General features: G+C 39.1%; 1 protein-coding gene and 1 pseudogene across 7 annotated transcripts in view; one reads left to right on the top strand and one right to left on the bottom strand.

Annotated features, from left to right (window-relative positions):
* SEPTIN11 (septin 11) overlaps window positions 1-12942 on the top strand; it is a 105325-nt gene that overhangs the window by 10670 nt on the left and 81713 nt on the right. The gene's annotated exons all lie outside the window — the stretch shown is intronic.
* On the bottom strand, window positions 11344-11588 carry LOC136338392 (small ribosomal subunit protein eS27-like; annotated as a pseudogene).

The raw sequence follows: 12942 nt of genomic DNA, 5'->3' as shown, positions 1-12942 counted from the left end.
GAGGGAGCATGAATGTTACTTTTGTAACATACCATGGTACTCAGGACATTTAAAAAAAAATGCTCAGAACAAACTGATCTTTTATTAGGTTTTTACTGTTTAATAGAGGGCAGACTTCAAACTGTTAGCAAAACTGGACTCAGAAAAGGGAAAAACTGGATATATCACTTAAACTTTTCTATAATTTTTATTCCTAGTTTCTTGGAATGTAACTCTCATAGTCTTCTCAGGAAGGAAGTGCTTGTTTCTGAGTGCCTAGTGCCTAGTTTGTTCTGTAACTTATTTAACTTACCCGTTTCAAATCAATTACATATTATATATTTGAGAAACTAGATACAGAGTATATGGGAAAAATATGTTTTTGATACATATGAGCTATGAACTTGTGCCAAAACTTAAAACTGTTTTGAAAAAAACTCAAAGTTTTGGTTTACACCGCTTGCATAGATTAGAAAAAATGAGGTAATGATTCTTGAAACAACATTAATTAACTAATATTGAGCAGTTTTAAGGTCCCAGAATTAATTTTAAGTATCTGCTTGAGTGTTTTTAAGAAAATTTTTGAAGTGATCCCTTCAGTTATATGAGCCTAATGAAGAGGAGGTTTCTAATAGCAATTGCAAAAATTGTGTGAACCAAACTGATTCATTCTTCAGTTCTCCCCAAATGTGTCACCTTTGTTCTGCTCTCTGCGACTTGGTTTAATTTTTGTGTGTATGTGTGTGGGGGTGGGTAACAAAGACTGCAGGGCTGCCTGGTGGAATTATTTAATTATTTACCTGTTACATACCTCTTTGTTTTCAAGACCTTTTCAACCCTTCGTCAACTTCTTAGTCACTTCTCCCTGGGGAATGTCGGATGGCCCACAGTTGAACAATTTTATCTCAAGCTCTCTAAAGAAACCTTTTAGTTGGTTATCAGATTTGCCCAGAAATTTAAGGTAATTCAGACCGTAAGGCTGAAAATTAAATTAAGATAAGGTTTCTGCCATTGAAATGACTAATAATTGGCTGCCACTAACCACTATGCCAAGGCTGGCTTTTTGTGTGGAAGAAAACCGGAGTCTAGGTTGGATTTCATACCCCAGTCAAAGCTGAGGTGATGAGGACTCTCAGGAACTTTATGTAATAGACATTAATAAACTGTGTAGTTCGGGATACTGCTTCATATTACTAAATTTTTCTTGAAGAACTTGTATTTTTATTCCTTGATGGGTTTTCCTATTTCCCATTTTTTAATTCAACAAACATTGAGTCCCAGCTAGCACCATGCATGAGTGGAGATGTCTAAACCATATTCCTTCTCATTCTCCTAACCAAACCAAGCCAGAACCAAAATCTATTTTGTATATGGATCTCCATCTCACTAAGGTTCAAAATCTTGTAATAAGTCTTGACTCAGGAGTGAGTTACCAAGTCCTGTTTGTCATTTCCACCTTGAGTCTCAACCACTAGCATCCTTCTTCATGGTGGTACATCATCAACCAATCACATATTTTAGTACCTTCAAGGTTTCTTCTATCCCTGAGCCCCATGTCGTTGGAAATACATAAGTATAAGACCTAGTGCATGCTGCCAAGAAGCCTACAGTTTATTTGAGTAGAAGAGTCTGAGACTTCAAATCATGTTCAACTTCCATAATTGGGAAGGTCTTGTCAGGTTCTTCTAACCACTTATCCAGCCCTCTTGCATCTCCTATGATAGTAAATATCAGAAACTTGGTGCAGAATTCAGAAAGGGTAGGGCCTGTTTTGCTTCCCTTCTCTTCCCTTTTGATAATGTAATTTGAGAAGTGCTGTAAAGATAACCTCAACTTTCTTTCCTCCTAGGCTACCATTAAAAATTTATTCTTTTGGTTTAAGTCAAGGGATAAAAAAGGGCACACCAAAAGAGAGAGAAAAACTGTATCAGAATTGGGAGGGAATGTTCTCAAAATATCTGCCAGGTTAATATGTGCACTCCATTCCTCCTTGAGTGCATACTGACTGCCCTCAGCATTCCAAATGCCTTGCACTGGAGACTATTATTTTATTTTAGGATACACATGCATTTCTGTACCCATCACGCTAACTGGATCAGTAAGCAAGTTCCATGCTTACTGGGTCAGTTGTTTGTTTCCAAACCTCCTTATGCCAGTTGTAACAATCATAATGGCATAATTTAATAATCTGTGAAATATAAGTGCAAAAATAGAGTTGCTTCTAAATTAGATGCTTTGGAAAGACTTAGTAAAGGTGAGAATTTTGCTACATAAAACTGCTCTGAATATCATATGGTTAAATAATTGTAAAAACTTGGGGGAAAAAAGTAAGAATTGAAAGAGTCTGCATTTAGTTTGTATTGAAATGCTTTTAAATTCCAGGTCCACTTGAAAGAAACAAACTGGAAATCATGGGTGATGCCTGCGGACTTGTGCTAGAAAGACATCTCTATTTGGAACTCCTCTGATTTAGTATGATGAAAATAACCTTGGCCTTTGTCAGAAAAATTGGTGAATGAATATGTTTATATGCTTTAAGGTGAAATAAAATGTTTAGGCTGTAACTCTTGTTTTTTAAATCCCAGTCTTTAAATGCCGTTTTAGATAAATTATTTAACCCCTGTTCCGAACAGTCTTGGATAAAGGGACTTGTAGGTGACAGAACAACCACTCTTCCCAATTTCTTCTGTCCCATCCCCATGTTCTGATCTTAGGCCCTCTGGTTGACAAGCATTATGTATACCTATCCCTACATTGGTAGATGGGTATGGGGAAGGTTGAGAATTAATGCTTTCTCCCGAATACAGAGATCTCTGGGAGAGTTAATGCACTTAATGTATCTAACTTCTTTTATACTTGATATAAATGGTTATTAGGGTTTTTTCCTCTGATTTCAGAGAAATGAAGGGACACTAAAAACATTGTCTGTTTTTTTGTTTTTTTTTCTGAAGCTGGAAACGGGGAGAGACAGTCAGACAGACTCCCGCATGCGCCCGACCGGGATCCACCCGGCACGCCCACCAGGGGAGACGCTCTGCCCACTAGGGGACGATGCTCTGCCCCTCCGGGGTGTCCCTCTCCCGTGACCAGAGCCACTCTAGCGCCTGGGGCAGAGGCCAAGGAGCCATCCCCAGTGCCCGGGCCATCTTTGCTCCAATGGAGCCTCGCTGGGGGAGGGGAAGAGAGAGACAGAGAGGAAGGAGGGGGGGGGGGGTGGAGAAGCAAATGGGCGCTTCTCCTATATGCCCTGGCCGGGAATCGAACCCGGGTCCCCCGCACGCCAGGCCGACACTCTACCGCTGAGCCAACCGGCCAGGGCCACATTGTCTGTTTTTCATCAGTTTCTCTTAGTCCAGTATATGATTTGAACAGCAAAATAGCTCATTTTAGGAAGTCATGGTTATTTTGTGACCTTTTACATTCTCTCTCAACTGCACTTGAAGACACACACACACACTATATATATATATATATATATATATATATATATATATATATATCTCACAGATATATACTCAATCAGTCCGGGAGACACTCGCATTAGATGTAGATCAAAGCTTGGACCACAGTCTTCACAGGCAGCCTTCCCAGATTTTTGTATCTGTGCCTTGACTTTTTGGCCCAAATGGTTCATTCCAGCTATCTTTGGATAATCTCCCATTAGCAATTTGATTTAATTTTAATGCCAACCATGAGAAAATTAAGTGTTGAAAAAAACAAAACAAGTAGATAGTTGCTTTTCTATTCCAAAATAAAAGAAGTGGGAGGAGAGAACTTAACAAATTGGAAGCTGAAATGTGTGACTTCTCCATTTCTCAAACCAAAACTGTAATCGTTTTTTTTAATATTTAAGTATACATTTGAAATGTTACTGCTAATTTGCACATTGGCTTTGCCACTAAACTCACTGCACACACTGCAGTGATGTCCTAATTGAGACTGTGTGATTTCACACTTTTTCCTGTGATTGGATTTCAGTGGGGAAAAGTTGGTCTTCACAGAAACCCTGAAGTATTTGAGTTAGAGCAGGGGTTGGGAACCTTTTCGGCTGAGAGAGCCATGGACGCCACGTATTTTAAAATGTAATTCCATGTGAGCCATACAGCGACCCGTGTATGTTACGCATTATCCAATAAAAATTTGGTGTTGTCCCGGAGGACAGCTGTGATTGGCTTCAGCCACCCGCAACCATGAACATGAACAATAGGAAATGAATGGATTGTAATACATGAGAATGTTTTATATTTTTAACGTTATTTTTTTTTTAATTAAAGATTTGTCTGCTAGCCAGATGCAGCCATCAAAAGAGCCACATCTGGCTCACGAGCCATAGGTTCCCGACCCCTGGATTAGAGTCTTGACCTAACCCCTTCAGTGCCAATTTGATGGATCTGGATCCAAACTTTGCTAAGATTAAAAGTGATGACCTTCAAACCAAGCCTTCTGACTGTTGGTTATAGCCTCTGCTTGTGAAATGTAGAGACAACCTTGATCTGCAGGACAGCACTTTCAGATAGAACATTCTATGCTGATAGAAATGTTTAAATATTGCATTGTCTAGTATGGTAGCCACTAGCCATACATGGTTTTTTAATACTTGAACTGTGGCTGATGCCTTTATAGAAGTAATTTTTTTTTATCTTATTTTAAACTCGTTTGCATATAAATTTAAATAGCCACATGTGACTAGTGGCTTACATTAATGGATAGGGAAGCTTTAGGGGTATTGTCTCGAAGTATTGGGAATCTGATCTTGATACCTTGCTCTCCTTATTTTTTTTAGAAAAACTTTTTTATTAGGGAAAATTCCAAACATACATGAGTAGAGAGACTGGTATAATGAAACTTTCCATCATGTCATCCAGCCCAGTCTTTTTTTCTTTTAATTTTAAAAAATTTTATTTCTTGGCCTTGGCCGGTTTGCTCAGTGGATAGAGCATCAGCCTGGCATGCGGTCATCCTAAGTTCGATTTCCAGCCAGAGCACACATGAGAAGTGACCGTTTGCTTCTCTTCCCCTCCGTCTTCCCCTTTTCTCTCTCTTCCCCTCTCTCAGCTCTGGCATCATTGGTTTGAGCTCTGGCTCTGGGCACTGAGGATAGTTCTGTTGATTTGAGCATCAGCTCTGGAAACGAGTTGCAGGTAGATCTCCACTGAAGTGCATGCAGGAGTCTGTCTCTCTATCTTCCCTCCTCTCATTTAAAAATAAAATAAAACGCATGTTTGTTTTCTGCATGTCTGTTTATAAAAAAATCTTGTAGCAAGCTCATTTGGGTGATGTGAGTACATTGAAGGAAATAATGCTTGCATCAATGATATTTAAAAGTACATTTTTTCTTTTACAACATAAAGCAAAATGTTGCTATGCTTTTGTAGTTGAATTTTGGAGCTAATAATGCTTTTCTTCCTTATAACCAAGTGCAGAATAAGTATATTCTAAATTTAGAACCCTAGTCTTAGGATCTCAGATACTAAGGAGAATGAATTTGTGATGGTGAAAGGATCTGTATCATCAGACATACTCCCAGGCCTTGGATCAGCTGTCCTATTGATGGACAAGATACTGTAATATGCTTTAGAAGAAGGGCTATTAAAAATTTCAGCAACATTCTGAACAAACCATGGCAAGCCTGCAGTTGCCACAGGATGCTGACTTTTCCCCATGGTCAAGTCTCTGGTAGAGTCTGCCCTTTGTGTTCCCCCGTCTTCTGTTAACTATGGTCTTGAGAGAGAGGAAAGAGCTATGTCTAATCTTATCATCTACATTGCAGTTTACTTCAATTTGCATTTAGTCCGTGGTTCATGGAGAGAGTGAATAGTCAGTTAATACCCAACCGATTAATGTTACCACAACTCAAAATTTGTGCCATTTTTACTAATAATACTCGCGTGAAATGAGCCTTCTTATCTCCACTGAACAAGAGGTATTTGACTCCATGGTAAGGCCAAGAATAAGGTTTAGGAAGATGTTTTGTCTAATCAGTTGCTCTGCCCTTTTCATGCAGGATAGAGGCAAGAAACTGTTAAGGCTTTTGAAATGACTGTGACCTGGTTAGGAAAATATAGCAACTATTTTCAGCAAAGAGGGCACAAAATTAGTATGAGTAGCAGTGTTGTTTTTTTAACTATATTGAGTTTATAGATTTTGAAAAGCTTTTATAATAGATCAGATTTAAATCTAGCAATACTACATCTTGAAAAAGAAAAAAAAATCATGTCATATAGATCTCAATAATGGTTATACACTGTACTTTGTTACAGTTAGACAAGTACTTAACTTGATATAGCCATAACATTAATAAGAAATAGTTTACCTTATATAATCTCTCTTTAAGATAGTTCATGATCAATGGTTTATCATACAACTTTGGAAGGCCTCAATTTGGTTCTGGATTGAATTATGTATGGTATGGTAAGATAGTAAGGGAGAGAAACACAGAAACCGTCTTTGACCAGGGTGAGCATCATTTAGCTCACTTATACAAGAAACAAAATCACCAAAAGGGACAACGCTCAGATCTTCAAGCTGCTTTAAGTGGGCAAGCGTGTGCCACCCCTTGGCTCTGGCTGCTGAAACGAGAACCTTAGTGGTACCATAGTTTTCAGTTTTTCAAGAGAAGATGTACATTTAGAATTTGAAGTGAGATTTTTCCCATCAAAAGTGTTGGCAACTAGATCAAATATTTTTAAAATATCATGTGAGCCACATAAACATGTTTGTGGGCTGAACCTGCCAACATGCAATCTGATTTCCACTGCAAATAATTCATTTATTTTTCTTGTACTTGAATAAAGAAACCATTAAAGGTTTGGTGGGGGACGGTATGCCTTTTAGAATGTTTTAACATTTGAACCCTTGAAGTGCTTTTTTTGTGGAAAAGTGCTTATTTTAAAAACAAGTGAAGCAATTGCTTGAACTCCAAGATGAGACTATATAGATTATTGTTGGAGGGCAGCATCAAAATTTTCTGTTTCCTTAACAGGACATCTCCAAACTGGTTTGAGCTGTAGGAAGGTTGAGCTGGGAGAAGCAGAACTAAAGTCGAGGGTTCGATGGTTATACGGGACCCAAACCAGAGCGAGCAGAGGGCTTCTGAGTGTGTGCTAGCCCACGCAAATGGGCCTCTGCAGAAATATGTGCTATATATAGTGGAGGGGGGTTGGGTTTCTTTCTTTTTGGTGGAGGTCCAGTGACAGTTAATGGCTGTTCCTTCCAGGCTGTGAAATTATTTATGAGCTGGCAGTAAGATGATGTAAAATGCAAGAGGATATGGGTAGAACATGGTCTGTTACCCCAAATTCCAATAAATTCTTAGTGCTAGAGCCTGCGGGACGTTAGAGGTCACCCGATCCAGGGCCCTCCTGTGAGGTGAGGAAACTGAGGCCCGGGGAGTTCAGCTGAGGCTGAATTTCTCCCCATCAGCAGGCACCCAGCCCTGCCCCGCTCCCTCTCTCTTCCTGCCTAGAGAAAAGTCCATTTTCCAGGAAAACTATTGTGACAATTAAAGAGTCTTGGGGGGGGGGGAGCAGCAGATATTTATAAAATAGAATATTTAGGAAACACCTGCCTAGGAGGTTGATTTAGCCTTTTTCTAACTGTTAGAACATTTTTATTGATAAATATCTATTTTGGTTTTTGTGTGAGTTTTGATACTCTTTTTTTTCCAAAAGCCTGCTCTTTTTTAAAAAAAATTATTATTATTTTAAAATTTAATTTATGGGGTGACATTGGTTCAAAAGCCTAATCTTTATGATGTTTTTAAGAAGCAAACAAACCAGTTAGATCATCAGGAAAAAATGTGGCGAAATTACCTTTAATTCTGCAGAATTTCCCAGCGGTAGGTTGACTCACACGAAGTAGTTGGTTTTAGCTGTTTCTGAACTACAAAAATGGTGGTTTCATATGATTCAAGATAATAGCTTGAGCAGAAGGGTAGTGAGGACTGTTGAGGTATCTTCCTCTTCTTTTAAAGACATCCTTGGCATTTTGCATGGTTCCTGATCGTCCAGTCCTCCTCAGTTTATCCTGCTCAGACATGCATTTTCACCCAGAGCTGTGGAACAGAAAGCTCCGTGTGCACACGTGGGACGGTCCTCCTTGCACACGTTATGTTTGGTTGCAAAGCCTCCCTTGCCTTGAAGAAAAGACTACCCAGCAAAAGTCAGATGTTGGATTTGTTTCTAATTTTCCAGGCCAATAGAAGCAAGTTAGAATGGAAGTCTTGGTCAAAGTACAGTACTCTGATATGCAGTTCTATTAATATAACACCTTTTATTCGGTGTCTGAGACTCGTGAAAACATTGCCGTTATTGTAATTGAATCCTAATTCTGATTTTGTGGTAGTGATGGTGGAGGAGGAGCAGATGGGCCCATGGAAAGCAACGTTGTAAACTTTAGACCTTTTCTTCTGCTAGTTTTCTAAATTGAATCCACTGAATATTGGCTTTGTCAAACCAACTTCTGTAGAAGTGCCTTTTTTATATTTTAGAGATTACAAATACAAGTATAAAATAAAATAAAAGGTATTTGAGCTTAACTCTGATGGGGAAAATTTTATTTGAGAGATGTTATGACCTCTGAGTCATATTTCAGACCCCAACCAAATAAAATAAATCTTTTGACTTTAGGCATCAAAGGAATTCATAATAAAAGTATGGGTGATCATTTTTCTTAAGAAATTAGAAAAAAATCCAATCCATAGGAGAAAGCCAAACTCTTCCAACTCACGGTTCATAAAGACCAGAGTGCACCACAGCTGAATAAATACAGCTAGAGAGCCATCACAAACAGCCACTTGGCAGTGGGATTTTTCTGTACTACTTTGAACCAGAGGGTTAGTTAGAAATTCACTTCTGACATTTCAGACCCCTTTTGACTATTCGTTTAAAATTCGAGTGCTTACTCTAGTTCTTTAAAAGCATTTCATAATATTTGTTTACAAGCTGTACAGCTAAAGGGCCTCTTCATTGGCATAAAAGGTTTTCCAAAGGGTCAAGGTATTGGAGAGGCGGAATCAGTTCTCTCCCCTAATTTATTTTTGTGAAAAGGCCCTTGCATACCCTGTTCTTTGAGGGTCAACACTCACCTCCCCAGGGCTGCGTGCACACCCTACCATGACTTGAAGCCTTTCTTTCCATAGTCCCTTTGTGCTGCTTTTAGCACCCTGGGCACATCTCAGTCCATACTCCTGCCCTGCATCACAGAAATGCTTTCCTCATGGCCTCTTCTCACTCCCTACATCCTTCAAGATTCTCCAGGCTTCCCTTCACCAAGGCAGTTAAGAGGACTAGTTGTCTGAATTCCCATTTATCTTAGGCTCCTCTAAGAAGCAAGTATCTTGTGCCATAATAGCGTTCATGCCATATTCATTTTTATATTTTAGATCCAGCAAAGAATAGTTCCCGGCCCAAAGGAGCTCCTCAATAAATGCTTCAAAAGTAACGGTGCAGTAACAGACCCAGGTGTCTGCTATGTAGAAAGATTTAACCAGTAAAAGTTACTGTGACGTGACATCTTAGAACAGTGGTCCCCAACCCCCGGGCTGTGGACCAGTACCGGTCCGTGGGCCATTTGGTACTGATCCGCAGAGAAAGAATAAATAACTTACATTATTTCCGTTTTATTTATATTTAAGTCTGAACGATGTTTTATTTTTAAAAAATGACCAGATTCCCTCTGTTACATTCGTCTAAGACTCACTCTTGACGCTTGTCTCAGTCACGTGATAGATTTATCTGTCCCACCCTAAAGGCCGGTCCGTGAAAATATTTTCTGACATTAAACCGGTCCGTGGCCCAAAAAAGGTTGGTGACCGCTGTCTTAGAAGGAAATCTTAGTTATTATTATTTAGTGATTGAACATGGAACAGAGTGAGCTCTGGAGGGCTGAGAAGTGACCACAAATGTACTGGGCTGAAGATTTTAATATGTTCATTTCACCTGTTTCTTGACTCAGCCCTGGGTATTTCAGACTATACCTATTGGAACTGACAACGCATAGTGTAATTTACTCCTGTCCCTCGAATATTGCAAAGGTCCTGCGTGAGGCAGCCCTAGTAAATATATAGCTTAGTAGGTAGTTCTCTTTGATGCTGTCTTCATGGCCTTCCCCTGGCTTGTTCTTCCTAATTATTGAAATTATACCTATGGCAATGACTCTTGAAACTAGTCTGTGTGGAAATTAGAGGGCTGCCTTTAGTATTTTCATTCTCATTACTTACCACCTTCCAGAGAACTGCCAACACGCTTGCTGAAAGTTCTAGAAATAATAGTGTGACAAGTGGTTATTCAAAGATGTCTGTTTTGTGGAAGTGTGAGGGTATAGGATTCAGAGGAAGACTAAGTATTTACAATTTAGAAGTTTATATATCATATCTATGTATCTTATAAACATACGTACTTAAATGACTAGCGGAATTGTCATGGAATTGATAGAGAAAAACATTTTAAATATTATGTTATGAAATTGTTTAACATGGGCAAGACTATGCCAGGTGCTTTCTATAATCTCAGCTGAAACTGTAACAGACCGATGATAATAAATGTTATCCTCACTTTACAATGAAAGAAAATGAGACTTGGGAGAAATCTGCCACAAAGTCATTCAGCTAAAAAATGGCAGATCAGGGCCCTGGCTGAGTGGGTCAGTGGATAGAGCATCATCCCAGCATGCTGAGGTCACAGGTTCAATCCTTGGTCAAGGCACATATGAGATGAAATCAATGAGTGCACAACTAGTGGAACAATGAGTTGACCCTTCTCTCTCTCCTCTCTCTCTCTCTCTCTCTCTCTCTCTCCTTTCTATCTCTCTCTCTTTCTCTTTCTCTTTAATCAATGGGGGAAAAGTTTTTTTAAGTGGCAGAGCTGAAATTTTTACTCCCGACTCGTAGCCTGTGTTTATAATACTTTTCCGTGCTGTTTTATAGTTGTATTAATTACAGAGATCATTTTCAAGCCTATCACTTAAGATATTGAAATTTAAATATTAAGTTTACAAGTGACATCACAACTTTCATGCAGACCTGCCTGAGATGTAGGTGAAAGGCAACACGAATTATTTCAAAAATTTGAATCATTGTATTGATTGTTCTGGAACAGAATATAATAGTGGTTGTTTTAGCTGAGTACTTCTTAATTATGATCTCTGAATCTTGTCTGGGTGTAGCACAACACTTATGAATATGCCAAGACTTTTATGAGCTTCTTACAAGGGTAGGGTTTGCTTGAGAAACTGGAGGAAAGAAAACCACCTTGAAATGGATACAACTTTGGGGCTATTCAGTGATACACTACTCATCTTTTTTTTTTTTTCATCTAAAATGTGTTTATTGGGGTGGTTCCCCACTCATCTCGATGCAGGGTACATTTAGTGCAGCCTCCGTCTGAAGGAGCCTCCTTCTGTCGGCCTTGCTTTCCCTCCTGCAGGTGGACAGAGGACGGCGGAGCAGCCAACACAAAACTACCCTTTGTGCCTGGCTAAGGATGGGGGTGATTCTGTAGCATCCTGGGCATGTCCCAGCCATGAAGTAGGAATTGGAGCTCTGCACCAAGTGGTTCCTTTTATGTCCCCTCTTCTGGAGAGGGATGAAGGAGATTCTTAGCCAGAGGCATAGTGTCATGGGAGGTCATTACCACCTGAAAGGCGAGACACTGTTCATCTTAAAAAAGATCAGAGTGAGCCAGTGAGGGTCTGGATATAAAATGTCAAGTGGTTGTCACAGTAACTCTTTTCCGTCCAGCTTCCCCCGGTCCTTTAAAAAATAGAGCTTTTAAAATACAGGGGAGTAAAATTACTTTTTTAAAGTAATTTTGAAGTAAAACGGCCAATGGCTCCACAAAATACAACCTCTTATGTGGTTAAGCTATCCAACTTCCTATGATTATAGTGAGGGTGGACATCTTTTCCTACGGTTATTGGCCATTTGGTATTTATTTCTCTGTGAATAACCCATTCACATCCCTGCTTTCCCTCAACCCCCAGCTGGACGATTTCTTTCTATCTTGTGTGCAAATAATTTTCACCCAGTCTGCCATGTGTACTTACTTTTGTTTTTGGTGTCATGTTGTAGAAAAGCTTTAAATATGCCATCTTCTTTTCAGTTTGTGTATTGGTGTCTTTGTAATTTGTTTGTTTGTTTAAACTAGTTCATTCTTCACTGAAGTTCATTTAATTATGTTTTACAACTGTTTTGTCTTTTGCTCAGTAATTTAGTGGAGACAAGAATGTAGCAACTGTTCAGAAACAAGAGTCCATTTCTCCTGTGGGAGGTGTCCTGACTAATACATTTTGAAACAACTCCAAGTGGAGACAGAAAGGGAAGAGCTTGGAACTCAGGACATGAAAAGCAACAGAGCTAAAATCTCCAGTCCTTTGAAGGAGCATAGACATTTAATGCTCTTTGATCTGAAGAAATGTTTATAATTAACACCTAATTTGTAATTAGCACTTGAGGACATGCTGTGCTAAATGGAAGATAAACAAGGGAATCCTTGAATTAGCAATAGGGTCTTTAACGATATAGAAGTTTATTGTTTTGGGCAAGAGATCCCATTTTAACTCATTTTAATTGGGTTATTTCCAGATTCCGAAGTCAAAGTACTGTTCACTTATTGCTAATGATAAGTAATATTGAGCACTCACTCTGCACCAGGTACTGTGTCTAAGCGCTTTATATGTGTTATTTTGTCAATAAATTTATGAGTAGGTGCTGTCGTTATGCCACTTCACAGTTAAGAAAACAAGCCCAAGAAAGTTAAATAACTTGCCCAAAGTCACATAGCTGGTAATTAAATGGTACAATTCTTTCTGATCTCGGAGCCACCCAAACGTGATTAACACATTTTTAAAAATAAAAAAGTGTTTGTGACAATACTGATGATGAGTCCTTGAAGTCAGTGATTGTGCCTGTTCTAAAAAGTCAAGCTTTATCAAGAATCAGAGGAATGCCCTAAGTTAGCAGCTCTT

The sequence above is a fragment of the Saccopteryx bilineata genome, chromosome 5 (assembly GCF_036850765.1).
Source record: "Saccopteryx bilineata isolate mSacBil1 chromosome 5, mSacBil1_pri_phased_curated, whole genome shotgun sequence".
NCBI lineage: Eukaryota > Metazoa > Chordata > Mammalia > Chiroptera > Emballonuridae > Saccopteryx > Saccopteryx bilineata.
Note: the sequence above shows the minus strand (reverse complement) of the source record. Positions and strands in the feature narration are given on the sequence as shown.